This window comes from Lycorma delicatula, chromosome 4, assembly GCF_047948215.1.
Source record: "Lycorma delicatula isolate Av1 chromosome 4, ASM4794821v1, whole genome shotgun sequence".
Classification (NCBI taxonomy): Eukaryota; Metazoa; Arthropoda; class Insecta; order Hemiptera; family Fulgoridae; genus Lycorma; species Lycorma delicatula.
In genome coordinates this window covers 168342102-168368564 of record NC_134458.1, presented here as the reverse complement: position 1 = coordinate 168368564, position 26463 = coordinate 168342102, and the positions used below count along the sequence as shown (strand labels likewise).

Below are 26463 nucleotides of genomic sequence, written 5' to 3'. Positions count from 1 at the left end.
GAATGCAAGTATTGAAAAGGCAAGGAAGGAAATATTGTGCGTGAATATGGACTGGGAAAAAAGGAATGAAAGAGGGAACTGACTCATTGAGTTTTGCACGAAGTATGATTTAGTATTTGCCTACACCCAGTTTAATAATAAAATAGAAGAATATACACATGGAAACAGCCAAGTGATAGTGCAAGGTATCACATAGATTATCACAGTTAAACAAAGATTTAGAAATCAACTCTGCGACTGCAAAGCTTATCCTGGAGCAGACATTGATAGTGAACACAATTTAGTGATAATGAAATATAGATTAAGGTTAAAAACTGAAGAAAAGGTGTCAGATGAATCAATGGAATTTAGAGAAGCTTGAGGAAGAGGTAAAGAAGATTTTTGAGGAGGACATCACAAGAGGTTTGAGTAAAAACGTTAAGGTAGAAAATATAGGACAGGAGAATGTTAAAAAGGAAATTCTTAAACCAACAGAAGTGAACATAGGGTAACAAAGAGAACTGGTCTTAATTATCAAAGGATATATTGGAGCTGATGGATGGATGAATGTAGAAAGTATAAGAATGCTAGTGATGAAGAAAGTAAAAGGAACTATCGGCAAATAAGAAATGCTATAAACAGGAAGTGTAAATTAGCAAAAGAAGAGTGGATTAAAGAAAAGTGTTTAGAAGTGGAAAGAGAAATGATCATTGGTAAAATAGACAGAACACAGGAAAGTTAAGGAAGAATTTGTGGTGCAAAAATTAAAATCGAATAATGTGTTAAACAAAGATGGTACACCGATTTATAATACAAAAGAGAAGGTCGATAGATGAGTGGAATATATTAATAATATATTTTGGAATATATTTTTTTTTTAGAGTGGAATATATTGATAAAAACAATTTGAGTTTTTAAACGGTACTCTTGTGTTTCCTCAAACAGTTGTAAACGCGTAAAGATATAAATACATGAACATACTTTCCTAAAACTGCAGTGTTCTTTGTGACATATAATAAAATTGTATAAATACAGGAAGTAGCCTGTATACAAACAAAAAATGAGAGATTATTACTGTGCCATCACTCTAAAAGTATTCAAAAAGTAATAGTTCTAGTAGTTATACTCCATTATATATACTCAATTCAGTACAGTTAAGATATTCTTGAGAGTTACATAAATATACCAAAGAAGACAACCGACTGTGAAACATGAAAACATAAAACCTCCTCAGAATCTGTGGTAACATTAAAAAAAAATCAGCTGTTACAAATTTTTTAACAGAAGCAGATTCATAAGTGTAATTATCAGTCTGGATGTCCAAATTAAATCAAACGTCTGATAAAGTTCAAACCGTCATTGAATTATCATACTTAAAAAAAGGTTCTACGCACAATTTACCATTACAAAATAAACAAATTGAAATCATATTACATTTAATACAACATAGCAATATGTTAAATACATAATACATATACTAACACCATCAAATAACTCGCTCTTAAAGACCCCAACCTTACAGAACACATTTCTACTTGCAACTCGCAAATCATTTATCGATAATAAATTACTAAAATTCTTTCAATTACCGATAATGTATGGTATTTTTATTTGATTGTTTCAATTATTTATTTATAATTTTTTTTATTTATTGTATATAATATAATTTATAAATATTTAAAATCTATGTACAGTATAAATATATTCCGTAATATTATTATTATTATTATATATATATATATAATATTTATATATAATTTGAAAATAGTATGTATGTATGGGTGTACTTTTTATAATAATAAACAATGTGTTTTTTTCTTAAAAATTCATTGTAACTTTTTTTGGGGTTTTTTACTTATAATTTATTTTATATATTTATATATAAATACAATTAAAAATATATAGATATAAATAAAATAATTACACTCATTTCTTTTAAGTATTAAAATTTTATTTAAGTAAAATGAAAATAATAAATAGATTTATAAATACGTCCCGTATTAAAAATATAACAAAAGGTAATCAGAACTTACTTTTTCAGTATCTATTAAACGAAATAAAATTTTAGCCACTTCTCCGCATGGAGGTGACATGGTATCAAAACAACGCAGAACTAAATTTTTTAATCCCACGATTATTTGTTGTACCATCTCCTTATGAAATTTCAACTGTCAATCTAAATGTACGTTCAGCAACCTCATTCTGCTCCATTTTAATAGATACAATCTTTGATTCATGTTTGCAATAAATTTTATTACTGTTCAAACTTTATTTTTTTTTGCGGGAGAGGTTAAGCAGGAGTAATTTCTGTGATAGTTTTATAAGACTATCACAGTCTTATAAAACTACTTATAAACTACTTATTTATATTTTAACTACTTTTTATTTATTTATTTATTTTAACTACTTAAAACTACTTATAAAACTATATTTTTTCGATTTCAGGAAGGTTGACACCTTCCTGAAATTGAAAAAATTAAATATAGAAATTTGTAGAATAAAAAATTTCACGTATTAGCAGAATCAAACCTGAAACTTATTGAATTAAAATATAGAAACAGTAGATAATAGAAATTTAGGGCATTACTATTCATCGACACAGTAAAAATAAGTATTAAACTTTAGGATTGGTTTTGCCCTTATTTGAGATGAATATTCTGACTCATTCCAGTTATTTAATTAAGATGAACTATTCAAACTCTGATGTATTGAAATTATCCTCAATGTGATTTTTTTTTTCTTTCTTTTAATATGTTGTCGGCAATCTACGTGACAAATGAACAAAAAATACTATATAACGAACACTTTTTTCTCTTAAAAAATATATTTTATATCCAGATTAAGGAATAGCCGGATTAGAATTTTGGTGTTAACGCTATACTTTTATCATTACTGTTCGATTAACTGTGCTTTCTTGGGAATGGATGACACGAAACTGACTGTGACTAACAACTTGTGAGACAGTAGAATCTTAAAGCAAACAAAATAATTGATTGTATAACAGAATATAAAAACTAAAAAAGTTTAAGATATTTAAAAATTCTGATAAATTTATCAAATTTCCACTATTATTACAAAAGATAAAAATCAGTGTTTTTTTTTTAGTAAGTTCTAAATTTATTAAGAAAAATTCCAAAATAAATAATTCATTAGCAACCATTTAATTCCATACTGAAAAATTACATATAAAGAATGGTACAATGATTTTAACATACAGTTAAGAAATATTTATTTGGCACCTACGCACATCAGTTCACTTTAAAAAAACGATAATCAACAAGCACAATAAAATGTTTGGTGTACAAGTAAATATTATTTTCACTAATATATTATTTCATAAAAGATTTACATAGTTCACGTTTTACAGGAATTTTTAATTACAAATACCATACATACAAACACAATTTTAAAAATAATTATTTTATTCTTCTAAAACAGTAATTGAAACAGCCAAAATATCTTTTAACATTTTCTAAGGAGCTGCCATTACACAAAAGTTACTTATGATGGATAACATTTAATTTGACAATGTTTTCTCTAAAAAAAAATTCCAGTTAGTGATCTCTTACACCAAAAATTTCATTCATAAAATTCTACTGATAACAATCTATAACATATTAGTCAATAATATTAAAATAAATAAAAAATTTCATTACACTCGCACAGTAAAGAATTTATAAGATTTAAATTAAAAAAATATATAATGAAACATTATCGACTTCAGTTATATAATTTTTTTTAAATGCACTTCCTATTTAATTTTGCATAAATAGTTAGTAAAAAATAATTTGCAACTTTACGACCAACATCTGGAACATTTCTGATAATATTCAGGAAGTTGAAGGATGTGAACCGAGATAAAATTCCAACAGCAAAAACCAGGTTTAATAAACCGGTTAAACACTATCCTAGTAATGCGATTTTAATAGTCTCTGTTGTTACTTATTTGTGATTAATTATTACTTAAGTAATGTCATCTAACATTTACATAAAAATATATAAAATTTATTTATACGATTGTATTATTATTATGACTTACTTAAAGGATTGCTTTATAAGATAGCCTGAACGGTAGAAAACAATATTTATTTACATCGCAGACATGGAAATACAGATTCTTAAGAAAGAAAGAAAACAGGTATTGCTGTCATATGCAGACTACATTTTCTCCTATAAATTTACAACTTTATAAGTTAACCTTTAAATTATAAGTTAGCCTACCGGCCAAAATGAACTAAGCATCATTTGTCATAAACCATTCAAAATGACTTTAATTTCAACTGCAAGATACTAAAAGATTTTGAAAAATAAATAAATAAAACATTTCAAAAAATTGAAATTTAGAATTACTAGATGAATAAAAGCAATAGAAACAATTAATGTTATTAGTTGGATAACACTCATATAGATATATTTGATTACAATCCCTTGAAATTAAATTCACTGGTTCCAGCAGAACAAAAATCATTCGAATAATTGTTAATGAGATGACCACACTCAGTCTAGATCAACAAAATTCTGGATTTACCGGAAGCTATTCCAACTTACAGGTAACATGTTGCAATACTACTTTTAGTTAGTGGCTCTTAATCTACATTAAACTAGTTCAAAGTACTACAACAAAACAATCTTTTATAGTTCCCCCCACCCTAAAAAATTACTTTAAATAATTAATATGGGTAAATATTGTTTAAAGTGGAATAGCTTTAATTTTTTATTTTATTTTTAAAATTATGAAATTTCATATAACCGGTTCAAACTAAAATCTACATAAATATATAAAGTGTATACAGTGGGACACCGATTAACCAAACGCACATTTTCTGGATGTCTAACTACTTAGACTGCTTACTTACATCAGTACTAGGCGATTTTAAAAAATTAATATGTTACTTAAAAAATCTATAATACTATTTAAACAAAGCTTTGCTTCAACAATCTTTGATTTTATTGGATTTTTAATTGACTTTTTTGCAATTTATAGTATTACATGAAGAAGAAGAAAACACAAGTAAATTTAGGCCTATATTAAACAAATTATAAAATATACTTCTGATAAGCATATTAATTGGTCAAGCATTAATGAATTGCTGTCATACAAAAAAGCTCGTGAATCTTTGTCTATTGCTATGGACTGGTTGAAGCGACAAAAAGAATGCGATTCTACACGCATTCTTTGTTTAAAATAATTACATGATCTTGCAGCTCACAACAGAAGATCAAATTAAAACAAATGTAGATAAAAATTTTTTTTAAGAAGTAGAATTTTTAAAGGTGTTTTGATTACTAACTGTCACTAAATTTTATTATATTACAACTGCAGTAATTTTTTTATATTTTATAATTTTTAAGAAATTATAATTTTATAACACAAGTAACTCAAATCAATTTCTATGCAACACATTTTTTGTTTACTTATAAGGTTTTTTAAATGAAATTTAAAGTATAGTAAATCTAGTATAGTAAAGCATAGTAAATTTTTAGTATAGTATAGTAAATTTTTATTCCTTTCAAATAATTTTTGTAAATTCTGATTCTTTTATAAGCAAATTTCTATTCAGTGGATTTTAGTTCCTTATCAGTTTTTTATTACTCGTATGTACATTTCAAGTACCTTTTTAATTTTATTAATATTCAGTTTCTTTTTATATTTTTGTATTACTAAGTGTGATACATTAAATATTAAAATGATATTTGTAGTACATACGGTAAATCTTTTTTAATTTCCGATTATCCAGATTCAGCCTTGTAAAAACCAATCCTAATAACTGACATTCCACTGTATACAAACATCAATTGTTAAAATTACTATTTCTATAACCTTAATCGATTGGCATCTAAATCTTCTTTTTTTTGCAACATTGAAAAAACAAACTTGACAATGTTAAACAACAATGACCTCTAATAAAGACGGCAAAGTTTTTTCAGAATAAAAATGTTTGTACTATACCAGACTTCATTCTTTATACACTACTGTCATTTGTTCGAAAAAATAAAATACATAAACGACGCAAGAATGGACCTAACTTAAAGGATGAGGCTACCGTAAATTCTCTAATATTTAAAAGAGGAAAATAAATCATCGTTTAACTTCACACTGGAAAATCGTGTTCACAAAAACACGATTAATGAAAATATTTGAAACTGATGTTAATAATTCAAACATAACAAAATTTTGGTAAGTAAATCATACAATTCAATTTAATTTTAACAAATAACTTTAATAACATCTACGTTCCTCATCCAGGGCGGTAACAGCTGTACTTATGTACAATACATATAGCTAGCTAACGGGGCTCCGAGTAAATTCCTCGGATATGCTTTTTCTTTTGACCTGTCTCACCTTCAGGTCACCATATGGATTGGATTTTTCGGCTACCTGCAGGATATGAACAATTTAGTGGACACATACCAAACTTGGTATGTGGTATGGAGCTGGCGATGTGGCGGCCAGGGTCAATGTTATTGTAGGTGTAACGGAGACCCTTCCGTTGTCCACATGCCCCCTGCGATGGCAAGCATGTAGCAATGGTGCCCATGTATGTCGGTGCATGGGAGCTCTGAAAGCTTCGGTAGGAACCTGGGGTCAGTGCAGAGACTGCGCATCCGCTCTCTGCCATGACATATGCCGGTTCCACCGGAGTACCGAATCGGACCTCCAAGGTTAGTAGCCCTGGAGTGGGGGTGTACCCCGGCGGGTAGCTTTGCTACAGAAGGGATAAATGTTCATGAATATTCCTGAACAAACTAACGTGGCAGAGGGTGCACGTAAACAGCCTCGTTTAGAAACCACCGATTCGGCTCAAGCGAAGAGGAAAAAAAGTAAGGAGAGTGATAAGATGAGAAAAGATGCTGATAAAATCAGTAAAGATTTAAGAAGAGCTTTGTTTGGAAACAATGTTCTCAAACCAAAATTTTTGGTCATTACAAAAGAGAATGGTAATTTCCAAAAGGTAAGTCCTGCTTAATTGCTAGAGAGATTACTAATTGTGCTGGTGGTCCTGTCAAGGAAATCCATAAAACGTTCAATGGATTACATATCGAAACTATCAACGACATGCAAAGCCAGAAAGTCCAGGCGTTGAAGAAGATCGGTGAATTTGCGGTTACTGTCCAACCGCATAGTACACTTAATACATCTAGAGGAGTTGTTGTTTGCCGTGAACTTCTTAACTGTACTTAAGAAGAAATAGTGCAGGAAATGTCTAGTCAGGGAGTGACACATTGTCGCAGACTTACTATGAGATGAAATGGTGAGATTCTTCCTTCGGCCTCGCATGTTTTGACATTCAATAAGCCAAATCTTCCTGAAAAGGTACAAGCTTGCATCCATCGGCTTGATGTATGGGCATTTATTCCGCAGCCGATGAGATGTTTTAAGTGTCAACATTTCGGACACACTGCAGCTAGATGTGAAGCGCAGGAAATTTGAATATGCGGAATGAAGATACATGAGGGTGATCGATGTAAAGACCCTCCAGTCTGCATTAATTGTAAAGGGCACCACAACTGTCGATCTAGAAACTGCCCAGTATACAAATTAGAAACAGCCATTCAGGAAGTTAAAACGCTTCAAAAAGTTAACTATCCTGAAGCAAAGAAGATTGTCAATCTACCTACACCTAGCCCATCGACTACATACACAGAAGCAGCTGCTGCTCCCCCCACATCTAAAATCAACGTGGAGCAGTTGCTTAATACGATTGCACCGAGTCTCGCGACAATGATAGAAAGAATCATTGATTCCACGATCGAGTCGACTCATCAGACACAACAAAGTAAACATGAGAAGGCTCATTCAGTCGTTGATATAAGACCCATACCAGCGCAGTTTAAAAAACCGGCAAAATCTTCGATTATAATGCCATCAATAGACGTAAAGAAGAAAAGTCTTGATTTATCTGACAAAGACCAAAAGATCACTCCGACGACGAGTCATAAAGCTAAAGATACCGAGACAAGAGTACAGGAAAAATCTGAGTCAACCAAAATAGAGGTGCAAGTAATTATCGAAAAAGCACCAGACACAGACGATAATAAGACTGTACGTACAGAAGCTCCAAAAGCTCAGAGAACAACTGTGGCGAGCATCTGTATCAGCCGGCCCAAGCACAGCCTTAGACATTGAATCAAGTTCATCAGCCGCCGAAAGTGCATCGCTTGCGAGTTTAGATTCAATTGCAACGATGCTCACAGCACCATTGAAGCTTTCATCACCTGGTGTAAGCCGGCGAACGTCATTGGCATCAGAAAGAGAAGACGATGCCATGTCTGAAGCCTCAGACACACTGTCATCGGAAGTTGAGGCCGTTTGCAGAATGGAAAAAACGCAAGAAAGGATGGCCAAAAGGAAAGCCTAGGCGGTAATGTGTTGGATTTGAAATTAGAAGAATGTGAAATTTTTAACATTTTTCCATGAAAATATGAATTATCAAACTTTTTTTTTATTTTTTTTTTTTTTTTAAGTGGGATGGGGCTAATGACCAAAGTAGTCGATGCCCCTAAAAACCTAAAAAAAAAAAAAAAACTTTAAGAAAATGATCTACTTATTAAACATGTAACAGCAGGACTACTGTAAAAAAAAAATAAAAGGGAAACAAATATGTAAAAATTTGCACACTGTTTCTCTGAACAACTAACTATAACAAACAAATTAGAAGAATAATTACTCCCAAAGGTATCTCAAAATAAAGCATAATTATGAATATATTAAGCTTGATAATCTTGTTACCTCATAAAATAAATGAATAAACAAATTATTTTATTGAACAGCAAGCAATCACCTCCATTTAAGTAGGAAATCAAAGTTTTTTCAGCATACAAGATGAAAGATATTTACACAAAATTAGTGATAAAAAATTATAACATCATTTCATTAAAACCAGTTCTTATTCAAAATATCATGGACATATATACAAATTATTGACATTTAATTCAAACCGGTAAAGTTAAAACAGTCAAACTTGTACAAAGAAAAAAGGATTTTAACACTTATAATATACACACAAAATAAGTCATATATACAAGAAATATGTGAAAAAAAGAAGATAATATTTTATGTTTAACAAGAAATAGAATTTTTACCAACTTTTTTAAAGATTTTATAATTGTATTTTTCCTTCATACAGCCTGGAATTTAAAGGGTGAAAGTAATAATTTAAGGGTCACTTGTTGGAAATTCATTTAAAACTTTATTTTTTATTGTTTGGCTTCAAAGATTTATCATCAACTGAATCAGAAAGTATCATTTATAAAAGCATTCTGTTGAATATTGTAAAAAAATAGTACAAATTATATCAACTAATTGAGGTTATACACTAAATGCTTTCCATTACTAGCTTGTTTTCTGAAGATTAGATTATTTTTATAGAGATCTCACCTTCTTCAGAATGAATTTTTACATTAGCGCGCCAAAATATTAATTACTGGATTAAATTACCTTTAATTCATATGATTTATTTCTTGTCATTTCCAGAATTACATATGGAAATGCACAGTCAGCCTGCAACTGCAGATGGGGATTTTTTTACATCAATGAAATCAACCAAAATCAAAAATACTTCAGAGCATTCTAAATTTATATTTAGAAATGTAACTAGCATATGAACTACTGCACAGACATACAAATGGTATACTTTGAAGAGGTAATAGCCACTAATGTACAGTTCTGAATGTATGTTTTTTACAGACACATTTCAGTAATTAAACTTGCACTACACCTAAAATAAATGACAAAAGTCCTAGATCCTTAGCGGCCACGGTCTATGTGTTTTGGGAAAACAATCTGGAATTTTATCATGATAACTGCCAACATCTATATCCTTATTTAATAAATCAATACGTGTAGGGTATAGATTAATTTAAAACAGTACTGCATACTGGCTTTATTAAGAGTTAATGATGTCAGCAGTTAATGCCGATTTTTTTTTTTTAACAGTTTTCTACTACCCAAAATGTGAAATTGAAACCCAGATGATTTGAGTATAGTAACCGGCAATTTAACCACAACAGATATTCAAAAATAAATAAATGAGATATATTTTATGTTAACGATATAATAAAAATCAAAGATTTAAAAATGATAAATTTGAAATGAAATGCACGTATAATCTGTATAAAAGAATCAGCCGTACATAATATGTTTTAAGTCTCAAAGAACTTACATAAAAATCATCACACTAAAAATATATCATCTATAACTTACAGATTTAAAAATTAGAAAATGGCAATAAAAACTATACAAATCCAGTATAAATAATTAGCAACAGTACGTTAAGAATTGATAATCTTTGATTAGATTAGTATCAAAAAGGGATAAAGGGGGTAAATCCTGAATCAAAGAGTTACCTAACGAATGATAGAATATTCAATTACTCTCAAAAGATAAAATCTTAATCACTGTGAACAGGAGTATCCCAGGAAAGCATTCAAGAGTGATAATTGTTCTGTCAACAAATTTTCACTTCCATCAAAAAATGGTTTTGGATTGTAGATCTTGTACTTACAACAAATCTTTCAACCAAAAGGGTGATTACAAAAAAAAAACACAGTATATATATATATATATATATATATATATATATATATATCTTTTCAAAATATGTACATATATCTGTAATATGAAATCATAAAAATAAACCGGTTATGAAAAACTTACTTTCTAACATTACCTCATAAAAACGATTTAATAATAAGTTGATAAAATGCTAAATGTTTTTAGACTGGTGAACGTGGTCATCATAATTTATCTGTGATGACAGCAGAGCATAACACCCGTAACGATATGCCGGTTAACAGTTTGATTGGCCAAAAAATATACTGCAGAGTGCAATAATATCAAAGAGCAGTTACACAAAAGATGATGCCTCACCCGGTAACCACAATTTAAAAAAATTTACATGTTACAATAAAAATATTAACCCGTTAACAATTACTACCGCTAATAATAAATTTATTTTAACTGAAACAAACTACCTAATACTTTTTGTATTATTTCATTTTTATAAGACCTCCTGAATCTAAATTTATTTTTTAATAAAGTTTATTTCAACAAATAAAGATCAATATTGCAGATATTATAATCAAAAAAAATTTTCAACTTTTTTAGTACTTAACTTATCTTCATCTTAACATGATAACTATTATTTTTTCTTACCTTTATTAATTAATTTTGTTTAATATTAACTGGTAATTAAACGATAAAATAAATTAATTAAAATTAATATACGCATACACTCAAAACATAAAAATGAATTAATAAAGAAAATAATACATACACGTGCATTTGTAAAAAAAAGCACATAAAAATTAAATGTATAGATGAAAAATATACAAAGTGGAAGAAATATAAGTAAAAAAAAATTACAACTGGAATACTTATAAGGATAACTCCCCCTCACAGGTGGTAAATAAAATTGGTTTTCCACTTGATTTAATTTTTTCAATAAGCGTCATAAAAATAAAAGTCAATATCTCATAAAACAACAGAAGTTTTTAACTTTTGACAATACCGATTTCTTTGATATATAAAACAAGACATTTTAAAGTTCACGGAAGAAAAATTAATCATAATTTAATAAGCGTAAACAAAGTAACATTACAAAAGAAATGTAATTACATTAATTAATCAGCGCTTTGTATATTGGATCTGAAATCAACACAAATCTTGGTTAGTTGATTTTAAATCACAGAAGTCTCTCTTATTTAGTTCTTATGCCCAAAAAAGTACATGCATGAAAAATTGTTTGACAATACAGAAAGTATAAATTTAGCCAGAATTTATGAGAAACAATCCCGTGCTCATCAATAACTAAACGTATGCTACTTTAAAAAAATATATATATAAATCAGCACCAAATCAAGTATATCAAGGAAGTGAGGTAACGTATAATTCAAAGCTTTCTACTTTTTTTTTTTTAAAATTCTGTTTATAATTTATGATGGGAATCCATCCAAATTTTACTTCTTACATTGAAACACATTACAAATTACTTTTCTGGTTGTATTTAGATTCTTATAAAACAAATTTTTAATCGTACATTATTTTGTAGAACGTGCTTTCATATCAGGAATGCATTGATGCCAGAGAGCACAGGAATGCTGTTCCAGTACAGCGCTTTTTAGGAGAAATAAAAAATTGCCCTTTCTCATAAAATTAGTTTTAACTTAAAGTCTGTCTGGCCTATGTTATTATTATATTTCTTAATGAAAGAAATTATCACTTCTTTAAGTCAGTCATGTATGATGAATTTTTACGTATTAAAATGTTTTTGTGGATATTAAAACTTTGCTTTAATTCTTCATCTTTGTTTTTACTGATATATTATTAACAAACTATTAGCTTATAAAAAAAAAAAATAACCTAAATTATAAAAATCAAGACAGCACGAAAAATAGTCCTTGGCAGTAAAATAAGTCACTAAAAATCTAATTCACAAAAAACAGTTACAAATATGGCAAAAAAAAGAAAAGATTTTTAATGTAAACATAAAAATTAACATGCATTTTTCATAACGGTGTCATATAACCAGCTGCTGTGACTGTGAACCGTAATTTTGCAGTATCCTATAGTATAAATTAAATGTTCAGTACTGGAAAATTTACAAGTACACCCCTGTTAGATAGTTTATAAAAGAACCATTATTAAATACTTTTGTTTATTACAAACGTATATGTACCATCATATCAAAGTACGATCATTTATTACACGGAAAGATTTTTAAATGATGTTATGTTAAAGTTCAAATATATCTTTTATTTCCTTTTATTCCAGTTTCAATAAACTGGACTTTTTAAAACATGACCTATATTCCAAATAAATTCACAATAAATTTTCATCATCCTAATTTTATTGTGATTTTATTAATCCTGTATGATAAATAAACAAAAAGTTAGATCAATGGGATGGGATGATTTCCCTAAATTTAAAAAAAAAATAAAAAACGTTACTCCAAGCAATCCATGCAAATATATATATATATATATATATATACATATATTTTATTATTTTTTCAGACATTTTTCCTAATGTATCGAATAATATAATTTAATTAATTAAATTAAAATCACAAATTAGTTAAATCAAAACAGCCAGGTACAGTTTATTAAAAGTAAGATGCTTACCAACTATAGCGCTTTCAAAGATTTACTTCATTGTCAGCAGTTAAAATCAGAAATTAGATGTAGAATACAATAGCATTGTCATATAACATTAAAATATCTTTCTCGTACCACAGTATGCAAGTAAAACCAAAGTAAGTATGCAAGTAAGTGTCTCTTACTTTTAATGTACTGTATCTGGTGGTTTTGATTTTATAATTAATTAAATTATGTAATTATATATATAAAACTTTAATCTATTTATAAAGATATTCTTAATAGTGCTGGAATTCATGAATGAAAAAGTATAACAATATAACCAACTCGAGGGTTAAAACAAATAGACTTGTTCAACTAGTTCTCAGTAGGCCTACAACACTCTAAACGCTAACTTCTTAATATAAAGAACGCCAGTAAATAACATCAATTTAAATATCATTAAATATTCATAAGGAACAATAAATATTTTATTTATAATCTTCAATCTATACTCAATAATTTTTTTTTTTAATTGTTTAAACTAATGTAGAAATAAAATTTATTTGTAAATTTCCAGGTTAACCTATACTGTTACTGAAAATATGATTAAAATATCATCTTTTTCGTAGTTTCATTAGATAAAATTTTCTTTACAACTAATATACAAATAATGTAACATGTAACAGTTTTATTAATTATAATCTGAAATTAATATTATGTATTACATTACCAGCAAAGTCAACTGATAGTGTTGTGCATATAATCAATCTTCATTATTATCTAATTTACATGAAATTAGAAACATTTTGGATTTTATCAACTTCCTTCGGATAATACTATCAAATTACCAAAAAAATATTCTCATCAATTATAAATAATATATTTAAGCTTTCAATTAACCAAATAATTATATGCTATCCATAAATAATCCATTAAAAAAAAAAACTCAAAATTAAAAAATCTTTCAAAGATTTAGTACAGAGTAGAAAAAAGAAGCTTGATAGTATTTCACACTCTTTATTATTAACAATTTGGTAAGTAAAATTTTCATAAAAAATTTTGTAAAATAAAATTCAACAGGTGACCTGGCATTTAAAATGAGCCAGATTTTAATTAAAAAAAACAAGAGAGAATGGTTTCTCAATGGCTTCATCACTAATTCCAGGGGGACATCTCACTCTGTTCACTACCAAAGACTAGTTGTTTAGTAAACAACATTATTTTCAGAAAAAGTAACTCTGCTCAGCACAGATTATACTTTCAGATTCTTTATATGCATCAAACACTTTAGATAATGTAAAAAAAATTCATGTACGCTCCTTCTGTGAAAAAAATATAAAAAATACAATGTCTTTACTCAACAGTAAATTGATAAAAAGCAGAAAAAGGAAGGTAATGCTCATACATATGTATGAATGTTGGCATGTTTGAGGCTTAACTTTTGACTGGATTAATTAATTTTAAACCAGGCACACGAAATTTAGCATAGAGACTCGTGTATATCACCATATATATGCAGTTTATTGTTACATGTTTGGGGTCAATTTCTGAAAATTTTATAAGCATAACCCCAATTTATATAAAGCTCAGTACAGACATATATCCTAATCTTACCATTTAAAAAAAATTTTGCCCCAAACTCTCCCCTTAGTCAAAAATCAAAAAAGTTATTTTTTTATCTACTGCATATTTTTTAACCAAAAACTTTTTTTTATGTCTTCTAAGCATAGTAGTTGTACAAGCAGCCAAAAAAAAATAATAATAAGTCGGGGGTATATTGGGATTGAGGAAACCAATCAAAGTCTACAAATATAGATTATTTTTTCAACTTTTAAACTGTTTTTAATATACCATTATATTTCCACTCTTAAGACAAATAAATTACCAATCCCAGAAAAATATAACAACTTTGTTGTCAGAAAATTTTAGTTAAGTTCGAATTTTTAAGGAAAAGAGTATTAGTTATACAAAAAGATTTCAGGTGAGAATTTGTTTTTTTCAACCCTCCCCAGATAGATCCAAGACAATACATCATTACAAAGAATACAACCTCAACAAAAAAAGAAGAGATTGTTCTGCTGTATTACTAGAACATGACTGTATGATGCCGTAATGCAAATGACCATATGAAGCCCAAAACGAGTCAGTATATCAATTTTAACTCATAAAATCTAAATATTATATATGGACAACCCTCTCTAGATTGATATTTTTAAAATCATTTGCTGTCAACATTTGTAAATAATTACAACTAACTTAAAATATAAATAATTAGCACCAAATATATATAATAATAATAATAATCAATAATATAACAGAATTTTATAATAACAACAATAATATTTATAATTTCATAATAATATAAAACATTAGTATAATTTACAAGCGCGCACATACACACACACACATATATATATATATATATATATATATACATAACACATTTTTTTATTTATTTATATGTTATATTGCATAATTTATACTGTAATAAGTAAATAATAAAATTTAACTCTTTTAATCATAATTAATTATATCATAATTTATTTCAAATTATGTAATATAATTAATTAAATAATATTAAAAAAAATATTTTACATTCCCAATATTTTCACTTTTAACTGATGTTCTGTGGTAATGACTATATTAATGTATCAAATATTCATATCAAAACAGAAATAAAAAAAAATTAATGAGAAAACTGCTGCCACGGCTAGTCAAAGTTAACCGTCATTAATAAAAAAAAAACCGGATCGGTTGCATCCTCCTCTTTATACTTTACAAGTAGTACGGTTATCTGAATTTTTACTTTATTTTATCAACAAATAACTGATTGCATCACTGTTATTTCAAATATTTCCTATTTTTACATATTAATAAGTACTCTAACCGCTTCTCTTTTGGTGTTTTGAAACGCACTGTTAAATTTTCTTACTATTTACTTCAAGCAGCTATCTTTATTTACTAATGGAACACCGTATCTACCAGACTAATCGTGACATGATCCGTCATAGTGCAATGTAATTTATTTATAAAAAACAAAAGATATACAGGCTTTCAAAAAAAAATTCCTTATGAGGGAAAACCCTCTCCCACCGCTGCATTGTATCTTTATTTTACTTTTTACTCTTTTGATACATATGTCACACACGTATCAAAAGTTTGGGTCCGGCCTAGACCCAAAAGGGTTTGGGGCTAGATGACCCCTAACTCAATATATATGCTTAGTAGAAAGACTTAGAAAAACTTCGGAAATTTTTTTCAGTCTTTGATGGCGTGAGTCGTAGTGAACGACGAACCACTAACTTAATTTTGAAAAAGAATCCAAAAAAACCCACTTTTTTGCCTGTCGGCTGGTACCACAAGTACAAAAACTAACTAAAAAAAATTAAAATAAATAAAACGCGTATGAATAATGATAAAATATAACTAATTGGTAAAGTACCCTATAAGGTACCACCTTTCACTGTTAGGAGCGCTACTTCAGTCCTCCCTGTACTCTGGATGGAGTACTACTGCCTATGGTCTTCCACGCTGACTAAAAAGAGTGGTGAAATCAAGTCTTATATGAAAAAGAATAAAATATAAATTTATTGGTATAATACCCTATGAGTTGCCAACTCCCGTCGCTGGAAGCCCTGCTTTGTACTCTCCCGTACTCTGGCTGCAGTGTAGTTTTGCCTGCAACCTCTATGCTGGTATTATTCCGCCACTTCCTGGACAATTTTTAACCAACGTGTTTTTTACAGAAACTTAAAAGCTTAATATCTTCTAAACTACCGGTACGATCGTCGTCAAATTTAACACCAGCACTTATCCTAATCTATATTAAGTTCTAACACTTCCTAATAGGCCCTAATTATACCCTAAAAAATACAGTAAGCGCCTAAAAGTGACACCACGTGTTAACCTATTGCTACAGAAAAACTTAAATAACTACACTTCTAACGCATCGATTTTGCACAAACTTGTTTTGGAATACTTCTAGAAACACACCCTACAATTCACAATACCTTACAAAACTATATACTGTGTTTAAAAAATTACAACTAACGGCTTCACCTGTTCCTGCCATGCGGTACCGTATTTGAGACTAAAACACTTATAACTCAGCTATTTTCCGTCCGATTTTGATGAAACTTTCACTAGAATACACGTCTTACTCTATGTTTTGTTGTAAAAAACTTTTACACATAACACAACAATTACACTCACAAATTACACTGCCATCTGAGCTACCCAATGCCGGTCCGTCCTGTCTTGAGTGCCTTACTAGACTTAACTATACCATATTAAACCTTATTAAGTTCTACAAATTCCATAAATTTAAAAGATTACATTTTTAAAAAATCAATATTTACTTATGATTAAGGACAGAGTTTTTATTCGTCATAAAAGCTTTTTTGTTCTTCAAATCATCAGTTTCAGCAGAACTATATTTAAAAAACAAAAAACTGGAAAAAAAACTGAAAAAATTCAGTTGTTTCAGATAACCCCACAATATGTTTTACATAGCTGCCTTGCGGCAGACCACTGTGAAGCGACTGCATTCTTCTCTAATTGAGAACCTGTTATAACTAATTATACTAACATGAACGGTATAAGATAAACATTTTATTTTTAATATTTAGTAAATTATCTATCTTTAAAAGATGTAGTTTTTGATATATAGTGTCCCACGAAAAACAGAAAAACTTTTAGTTCGTGTTCTATCAGTGAAAATAATGAAATAAGTTCATACAAACATAGGTCTGAAAATGCTTTGTTTTCGAGTTACAGCTACTGAAGATTTCTTCCAGATTTCAGATCTTCTAATAAAAAGAAACACTACTGTAATTTTTAAGAACCAAATTAAGGAGTAAATTTTACGGTATATTATGTCATTTGAGCCGAGAAATAGGATAAAACAGGTCCCAGAACTATAACTCCAGTAGTCTTTAAAATATGTGACGTAAAATACAAAATCTGATATTGAAAAACAAAATTTTTTTACGTTTGTAAGACAACAGCTTTGTTAAACGATTAATAAATGTTAAATATTAGCAAAACTTGTAGGGAATTTAATTCTGAGAAAATTAATGTAAATGCAGCCAATAAAAACTTTTAAAGATCATTTTTTATTAAAGCAAACCAGACAGAAAATCATATTATTCTTTCAGCACCTAATAAACATTCTTTTTAAAAAATTTTTAGTTAATCAACATTTACGGACAAAAGCGAAATTTCCAACATGTACATTTTCTATTGAATGCAAGTAAATCATCGTGTTAATGATGAACACTGTGATTCAGCATATTCAACATAGCCCAGGCACTAGTACAAGTGAATTTCATGTTGCACTGGTTTGTTACAAAGTGTGGCATATCCTATACAAAAAAAAATTTTTATCCTTTCCGCCTGCAGAAGGTTCAAAATTTTGAGCCAACAGATTACTCCCAGCAGTTAAACTTCTGTCATTGGCTTCCAGACAACGCCGATGAGGTAAATTCAATTTTATTTACTGATGAAGCCACTTTTACAACAGAGAACTTTAAAAACTGAAATTCTTCTTTAGAATTCTAAAAATAGTCATTTATGGAGCGAAGACAATCCACATGTATGGTGGAACTAGTTTCCAACATAGACTTAACATCAATGTTTGGTGTGGTATTATTTATAACAAAATTCTGGACCGTTTGTTTTAAATGAAAAACCTTACGAAGATGCATACATTCATTTCTTGAGAAATAATTTCCTGGCTTTTTGGAAAACTAGATTGCAAATGATTTTCCCGCAAGATGGTGCAACGCCACAATTTCCTTTAGTTGTTCTAAATCATTTGAATGCTAATTTCTTAAACTGGATTGGATGTGATAAACAAACAATTAGACACCATAATCAGCTAACTTAACGCCACTAGATTACTTCATTTGGGACCACATGAAAACGATACTATACCGGCAAAATGTTAATACTAAAGAAGTGTTACTCATTAAAATACAAAATGTTATTGAATTATACAAAACGATCCTGAGATGATACAGAAAGCCGTTGGAAACATTTTATGTCAGGAAGAATGCTGTGTACATTGTGTAGGAGGGAATTTTGAAAAATTACTGTAACATGTTAATTATTCTACCTTTTATCATTTCATGTATTTTATTTTTTGTTTTGCTATATTAAGGAAAATGTTAATTAGGAACAGAAAAAGTAATATGATTTTCTGTCTATTTTTGGTCTGTTTTGCTTCAATAAAAAAGACTGATTTTTAAAAGTTTTTATTTACTTTTTATTGGGTTTCCCGACTCAATTTACATAAGAAACCACCAACTTTATTCCTTATTTGGGTCCAAAAAATTACAGTAGGGCTTCTTTTTATTAGAAGAGCTTAAATTTGGGTGAAATCTTTCATTAGTCATAATTTGAAAATAAACCGTTGCCAGAATTGTTTATGTGAAGTTTTTTCATTATTTTCACCGATAGAACATATCGTGAAAATTCCTCAGTTTCTTCGTGGAACACCCTGCATAATAGATTATTACATTTTGCATACAATAGCTTACAAAAGTTTTGTAACTGAACAGTTATTATTGAAAAGAATACATATCTCAACAACAGTATAAGAACTGTACTATTCATCAGATATGAACTTCTACTTTAAAAAATATAAAATGCAAACAGAAAATTAAGCATTTTCACGTAAATGTATAGCACAGGTTTATACAATCTTTTTTATTATTTTAATTGGCCCAAATCGCTTTCTGAGTTGATACTGTTTATTCGCATTACAACATTTAATCGCGTTAAATTAAAAATAGTAATGAGTACCTTTTTTTATTTTAAGTATATAAAAATATAACTTGCAATTATTTTGTGTGCTTAGTTCCCTTAAAGCTGTGCAGATGCACAGCTGCGCAATGATTTTAGAAGTATTGGAACAAATTGCACACAGCAATTTATTCCCTGTGCATCTACAATCAGCTATTGCAAATATACTCAATGAAACATTTAGTTGAGACTAGGGCGTAGCATACAACGCAACTTTCTTACGGAAGATATTCTTAGGGAAGAAATAGGATTAGATGACTAGTGGAAAAATGTATCTATTATGTAGGATATAGAAAATTTTATTTCCATTTTGTACATTTGTATACAAAATGTTACATCAATCTAGTACAAACAAGAAAAATTCTAAAGAATTTGCTAAGCGTCAGATCATGATGTTATATTATTTAAACCGTTAAATGAGGTTAGATGATTGTCCAGGTATTTCACAGTTAGCGCTTCAGTAATTATGAGACAGTACATTAATTGAGTATTGTAAAAGTCAGATAGCAGAATGGAATGACCCTAATTGTAAATATTGTGAAAAGATTCTGACTAACTTACAATATCGGGTAACAATATTAGCTCTGAAAGATGTAATGGACGAGCTTACTTGTACATATCTACAAAAAAGTGATTTAATAATTACTGATGCTCATCGGAAATTAAAATGAACAGAATAAAAACCAAATATTTGAGACAAGAAATTTTTTGGAGTGACACTGTAAGAGAAATATCATCACAGCATCAAAATTACATTGAGATTATTACTATTACTTGATTTACTGAACGTGTATGTTTGCACTTAGAGAGCAGATTTCCAGTTTATCAAATCATCATATCAGAGCAGACTATCATTATCAAAAGGTTGGCAAGCATTTGATAATGAAATTATTACAAATTCAGGAAACAATTTTAATTTCGGAAAGCAAAATATAATACAGCTTTCCAAACAGCACTCACACGTTTTGGCAAATAAAAATGTTAATACAAATAAAATATGAAACTAATATTCAGAATTGAAATTTGCAATTCTACAGAAAACTAATCTACGACTGTTCAAGACTTTATCGATACATTAACCTTTGTCCAAACTAACCTTGAACCAATCCTCCTTCCAATCTTTCCTCTATATATAACATTACAGGAACTTTTCAAGCATCCAACCCAGAATGCGAACATGGATTTTTCTGTTATGAATTCCATAAAAAAATAATACTGAAACTGATTCTGAAATGAACACTTCCAGTGGCCATATCAGAATTAAATTACATTTTAAAAAAATAAATACAAATGAAGTTTACAAAGAATGAATCTCTATGAAAGACAAAAGACAAAAGAAAAAAGGTTAAAAGTTAAAAAAAATGTTAATCTAAAATTAATTTACCTAATTGTAAATTAATAATTTATTTAGTAGAAAATGTTTAAAATTTTACAAAAAATTATGTCAATGATTAAAGTGTAAAGAAAAAATAATGAAATTAAGAAAATAGTACACGATCCGGCAGCTGATTTCTGCAGGTATCTGTTTTTTTAATGAAACTTGATTTAAATGAATGATTAATGATAATTTAACACATTACTGCCAGATTGCCTAACAAAAATTAGCAGCAATTACATTTAATTACATATATCGTAATTAATTCATTCTAATGAATTTCAACTATATTTTTTTTAAGTGAATTAAACTTCATTTGAAAGAAGATGATATGAAAACTATAAAAAAATATGGTTGCTAGCTCTCAGTCAGCTGCAACCTGAAAGTTGCCATATATAAACAAGTATGTTATTGTTAATTATTTACACTCATCATGTTTTAAAAAAAACTGTATACTAAACTGAAGTTTAATTTTTTCAGTACATGATAACACATGGTTGCCTAAAAAAAAATGGCCACAAGTAGTGGTTGCCATTATTTGAACTAATTACTTTCAGTCTGGATGTGTGTGAACGAGAGAGAAGGAATGCGCATGCTACTTCATGTTGTAAACAAGAACACAATGCGACTATCGTATACAGAAATTAAACTTCAATTTTTTTTTAAAAACACAAGGAACATAAATAATTAACAATAAAATATCTGTTTACATCTGTCAACTTGGAGGTTGTGCTTGACTGAGAGCTGGCAACTACTTTTTTTTTACATTCTTCACATCATTTCTTTCAAATGACCTTAACTTCACTTAAAAAAAATATAGTTTCAATTCATTAAAATGAATTAATTACAATATATTTAATTACAGGTAATTTCGGCTAATTTTTGCTAGGCAACCCGGCAGTAATGTATTAAATTATCATTAATCATTCTTTAAATCGAGTTTCATTAAAAAGCAGATACCTACAGAAATCAGCAGCCTGATTTTAGACTATAAGAAAATAAAGGAAAAAAAGGGATGTGAAAAAGAATGTAATCTTCTTAAGTAAATCTTCTTATGTAAAATGTCTTTCACTAAATCTTTATATATGAAAGAAGAAATTCAGAAAAATAACAAAGAAAATTTGATAGATTCAGAACCGATCAAAAAAAATTATGATACAATGTTGTTGACAAACAAGCAAAACTCTAAAAACCGAATGATAGCTAAGGCCTTTCTCAATTTGAGGCCCATAAGCATCCATTTTTTACTCAATGACATACATCCATTCATGTCCTCATTACTTCCACGATTAACTGTTACAATGTGTTGTTATTAATTACAATCAAACAAAACAGAATGGTAGCTGAGGTCAGCATGAAGGAGCTGGTACAGTAATAGTATAATTACTTCAGCTGGGCCTTGAACTTCCTCCTCCACAATAAACCAAGATGGTTAAGAAGAATAAAGTGTAAAAAGTAAGAGAAATAAAACAGACTAATAAAATTTGATAGAAAAAAAAGGATCATGATGAACAAAATATTAAGACAGTAAAATTACCAAACATGGATTACAACATAAAAGGATACCAATACAAACAAAGAAACAGTTCGCTCTTAAAAAAGTTGCTAATACAATACAAAGATTCATGAAATTGAAAGAAGAATAATGCTTACAACAGTGAATTTAAAAAAGGATAAGATTTATTTTATTAATACAATCTTAAGAAATTAATTCTACTAGCCTGCATTACAAATGCTTCATTTTAGCATGTTATGCTGTTATATAGTAAATAAAGAAATGAGTAAATGCAAAGACAAAAACAAAAATAAAAAAAACTTATTTTTATAAACAGTAATGTTGAACTATTCTGTTTAATTTCTGATAAAACAATTAAAATAAATGTAGGGATTCCTTGTTAAATATTAATGTTAAAATCTAATTCCTATTTGAGACTATTATTAATTTTATATTCCAAACAACTATTTTCTGTATTTCAATAATTTTACCGCTTATTCACAATTTTAAATGCTATTCCTCTCTCATACAGTAATTAGCCTGCCTTCTTAACACTCATGAATTATTAATCCAAATGTATTACAACTGATCAGGAGTTCAGTGATTAAAAATAACCAATCTCTCTAAATAACATGTCACTAACATACTTTCCCATCTAACCTCTATGTTCCAGACTCCTCAACAAGAATAAATTCTATCTTTCATTAAGTCTTCTCATTTACTGATTAAAAGAAAAAAAAAACTTTTTTACTGTTAAATTTTTGATATTTTATGGTTTATCATGGGTTTTTTTATTACGGGTTTTAAGAATTTTATTTTTATTTTAATAGTTTCTTACCGTGAATTGCTGTTGTTTGAAATTACTCATACTTGCTAAAAGAATTCTTTACTTTTTTCTTTTTTATAAATATTTTAACTGATCAGAAGTAATCAGCCTTGTTCTAGTCCACAATTAATTTGATCTTTTATGTTAGAAAAACACTGCAATAATAACAGTATAACATATACATGGCTAGTGATTAAAGGAAAAGGGCTAAAATAAAAAGACAGAAAAGGAAATTATTAAAATATAAGTAAATAACTTCTGAAAAAAGCCTCAACTAAGGAAAATTAGGGTTAAAGTGTATTTTGTGTTAAGAAATAATGCGGTTAGAGGAAAAGTAATGTTCTGAAAAGAACTGGTTTCTTTATGTAGAATGCCGCTATGAAAATAATATTTCTGTACAGGAAGTAAACAAATAACTGATTTCTGAGGTAGCTGAAAAGCTCATTTCTGGTTTTTCAGGAATGTGAACCTCAGCTGAGAATTGATGGTGGAAAGTTTAGATGCAAATAATTTTATTAAATAAGAATAAGGAAATAACAGCCATTGCCAAACCAAAATGCTTTCTAAGAAAATCTGACAAACTTCATGGATTTTACATTTTTAAACAACACACGATTCTAGTTTTCCGAGTCGAGAAATTGATTAAAAATGGTCAATAATTTCTACCAAAATTCTCAAGAAAAAGTTTAACACAAAAATTTTGTGTTATTCAAAACGAAATAAATAACTTATTTATTACTTATTATTATTCTTATTTAAATATAGCTGATCTCAATGACAGAGTGGTAGCATCTCGATCTTTCATTTGGGGGTCCTGGGTTTGTATGATACAGCACTTCTCATGCGCTACAAAATTTCCATTTCCATATTCCCAAGTACAAGAAGATTGATTCTCTGTAAGATTTTGTGGTAAACTATCAACAAGCAATTTTTTTTAAAGTAATAAATAATTTCTGTTACCCAAATAAATAGTAACAAATTGTAAAATCCAAAAAAATAATTTAAAAAAATTAATGCCAAAAAAATAATGCGATTAAAATTCATATTTAATTTAACAAGAACTTATAAAATTGATTGTTTTTATTAATTTTTCTGATTATTTTATGAAATTACAGATTCAAACTTTCCTGGTGGTAATAAAAACATAAAATTTGAAGGTAAATTCACACTTTTTCTTTTAAATACCGCTTTTTCGTTCAATTTATTTAACTACATAAATATGGTAAATCGGATAATAACTAATTATAAACTAAACTACATAACTACAAAATAATATACAAAAGCAAATTCAAAAATAACAAGCTTTACAATATTATATCTACAACACAGATCAAACAGTCATACAAGCGATCAAAAAATTACTAAATAAGAATAAAAAATAAAAAACTAATAATAATTATTATTATTAAATAAATGAAAACTAAATTGAAGATAACATGCTGATAACAAACAGTCGCATTAAGATACCTACCAGCAGAACTATCACCAAGAGGTAAGAGGATGCGCCGAAATACTTCCACCGACATTTGAAGCAACACTGGTCTTAAAGTGACCTGTAACAGACAGATATGGATGAAAACCATTCATTAAAATGGAAATTTAGCTGGCCTGAGCCACATTTTAACTAGGAAACCCTCTGATTAAATGCCCGATTCTCTAGATCGAAGTTTGTTTAATTCTTTTTAAGAAAACAACAAATTTTAATTTTATTTTAAAATTAAATGAAGAACAAATTTTCCTCTCTTTTAGCCTAGAGATAATGTAATTATGCATTGTTTCTCAACACAAAGAGCAAATTAATTTTTTACTCTCTCAAAAGAGCTACACCGGTAGGCCGACCTGCCATGCCGGTATGTAGCCGGCAGGTGGGGAGGCCTATTAGAGTTAAAAGACACTCCCCTGGGCGGTGCAATACCACCAAGTCGGTCCGCCCCAAAAAAAAAAAGTTAATATATTTCAATCAGTATGTAGTAAAGTAAGTTCACTTAAATGGGCAACATACATAATTACTTTACTAAAAATTATTTTAATATGACTTTATGCCTTGACGTCATATTTTTATAATTTAAAAACATTTTTAATATATATATATATATATACTAAATTATATCTATACGGTATCTGGTCTAAGAGTAAGTAATTGTACAGTATGAAAGTGTACGACATTTTATATTAAGAGAACCAGGTTATAAAATTTAATAATTTTTTTTAAAAATAAACAGCAACTCTCCATATTTTAGTGTAGGTTATTCAACTCCAATGTTATGCACCTTTTGTAGCTTGGCAGACATCTAGACGATAATCTAACTTAGGAATTTCGTAGGTGTTTAGGAGCATCTGCAGCATTATTAGATCATTTTTATTTTTTTTTAAAATCATCCAGATCTCAAACTTTTCTTGCGTTACAACTTCTAATAAAACCCCAAACAAAAAAATCCAAAAGAGTGAGCGATATCTGAGAGATCTAGGTTGCTGTGCGGTTGGACCTCTCATCTGTTTCAAAATCCCGAAGCATTTTTCAGGAACATGTTAATAAAAGTGTGGTGGAGCACCGTCTTGTTGGAAACTGTATCCTACAAAAATCTGAGAAACAGCATAGTTTTCAAGCACGTCAAGGTACGTGTACCTTGTAACAGTGGACTCAATGAATAAAACAAACTGATGATGCCATTTTTGTTCTGTCATTATTGGACATTGACTTTTTTGTTGTGTCCCTTTCTATTGCAATCGTAATTATTAGTTATTTTTAATTTTACAGGTTACTATTGATAAAGGAACCGTCAAGGGAATTACCAAAAATTGTATTGATGGATAAATAATTCTGTACATGATGGAATTATAAAAAAAAAAATGAGTGAATGTAAGTATGCATATGGTGATGTACCAACAGAAGAAAATTTAGTCGAG

At 28.7% G+C, this 26463-nt stretch overlaps 1 long non-coding RNA gene across 1 annotated transcript in view; it reads right to left on the bottom strand.

Moving 5' to 3' along the window:
• The window catches only part of LOC142322967 (uncharacterized), a 53934-nt gene extending 28837 nt beyond the window's left edge, over positions 1–25097 (bottom strand). The window contains exon 1 of the long non-coding RNA XR_012755979.1: positions 25028–25097. This is a non-coding gene — a long non-coding RNA (uncharacterized LOC142322967). The remainder of the gene's footprint in view (positions 1–25027) is intronic.
• Positions 25098–26463: the final 1366 nt, after the last annotated feature.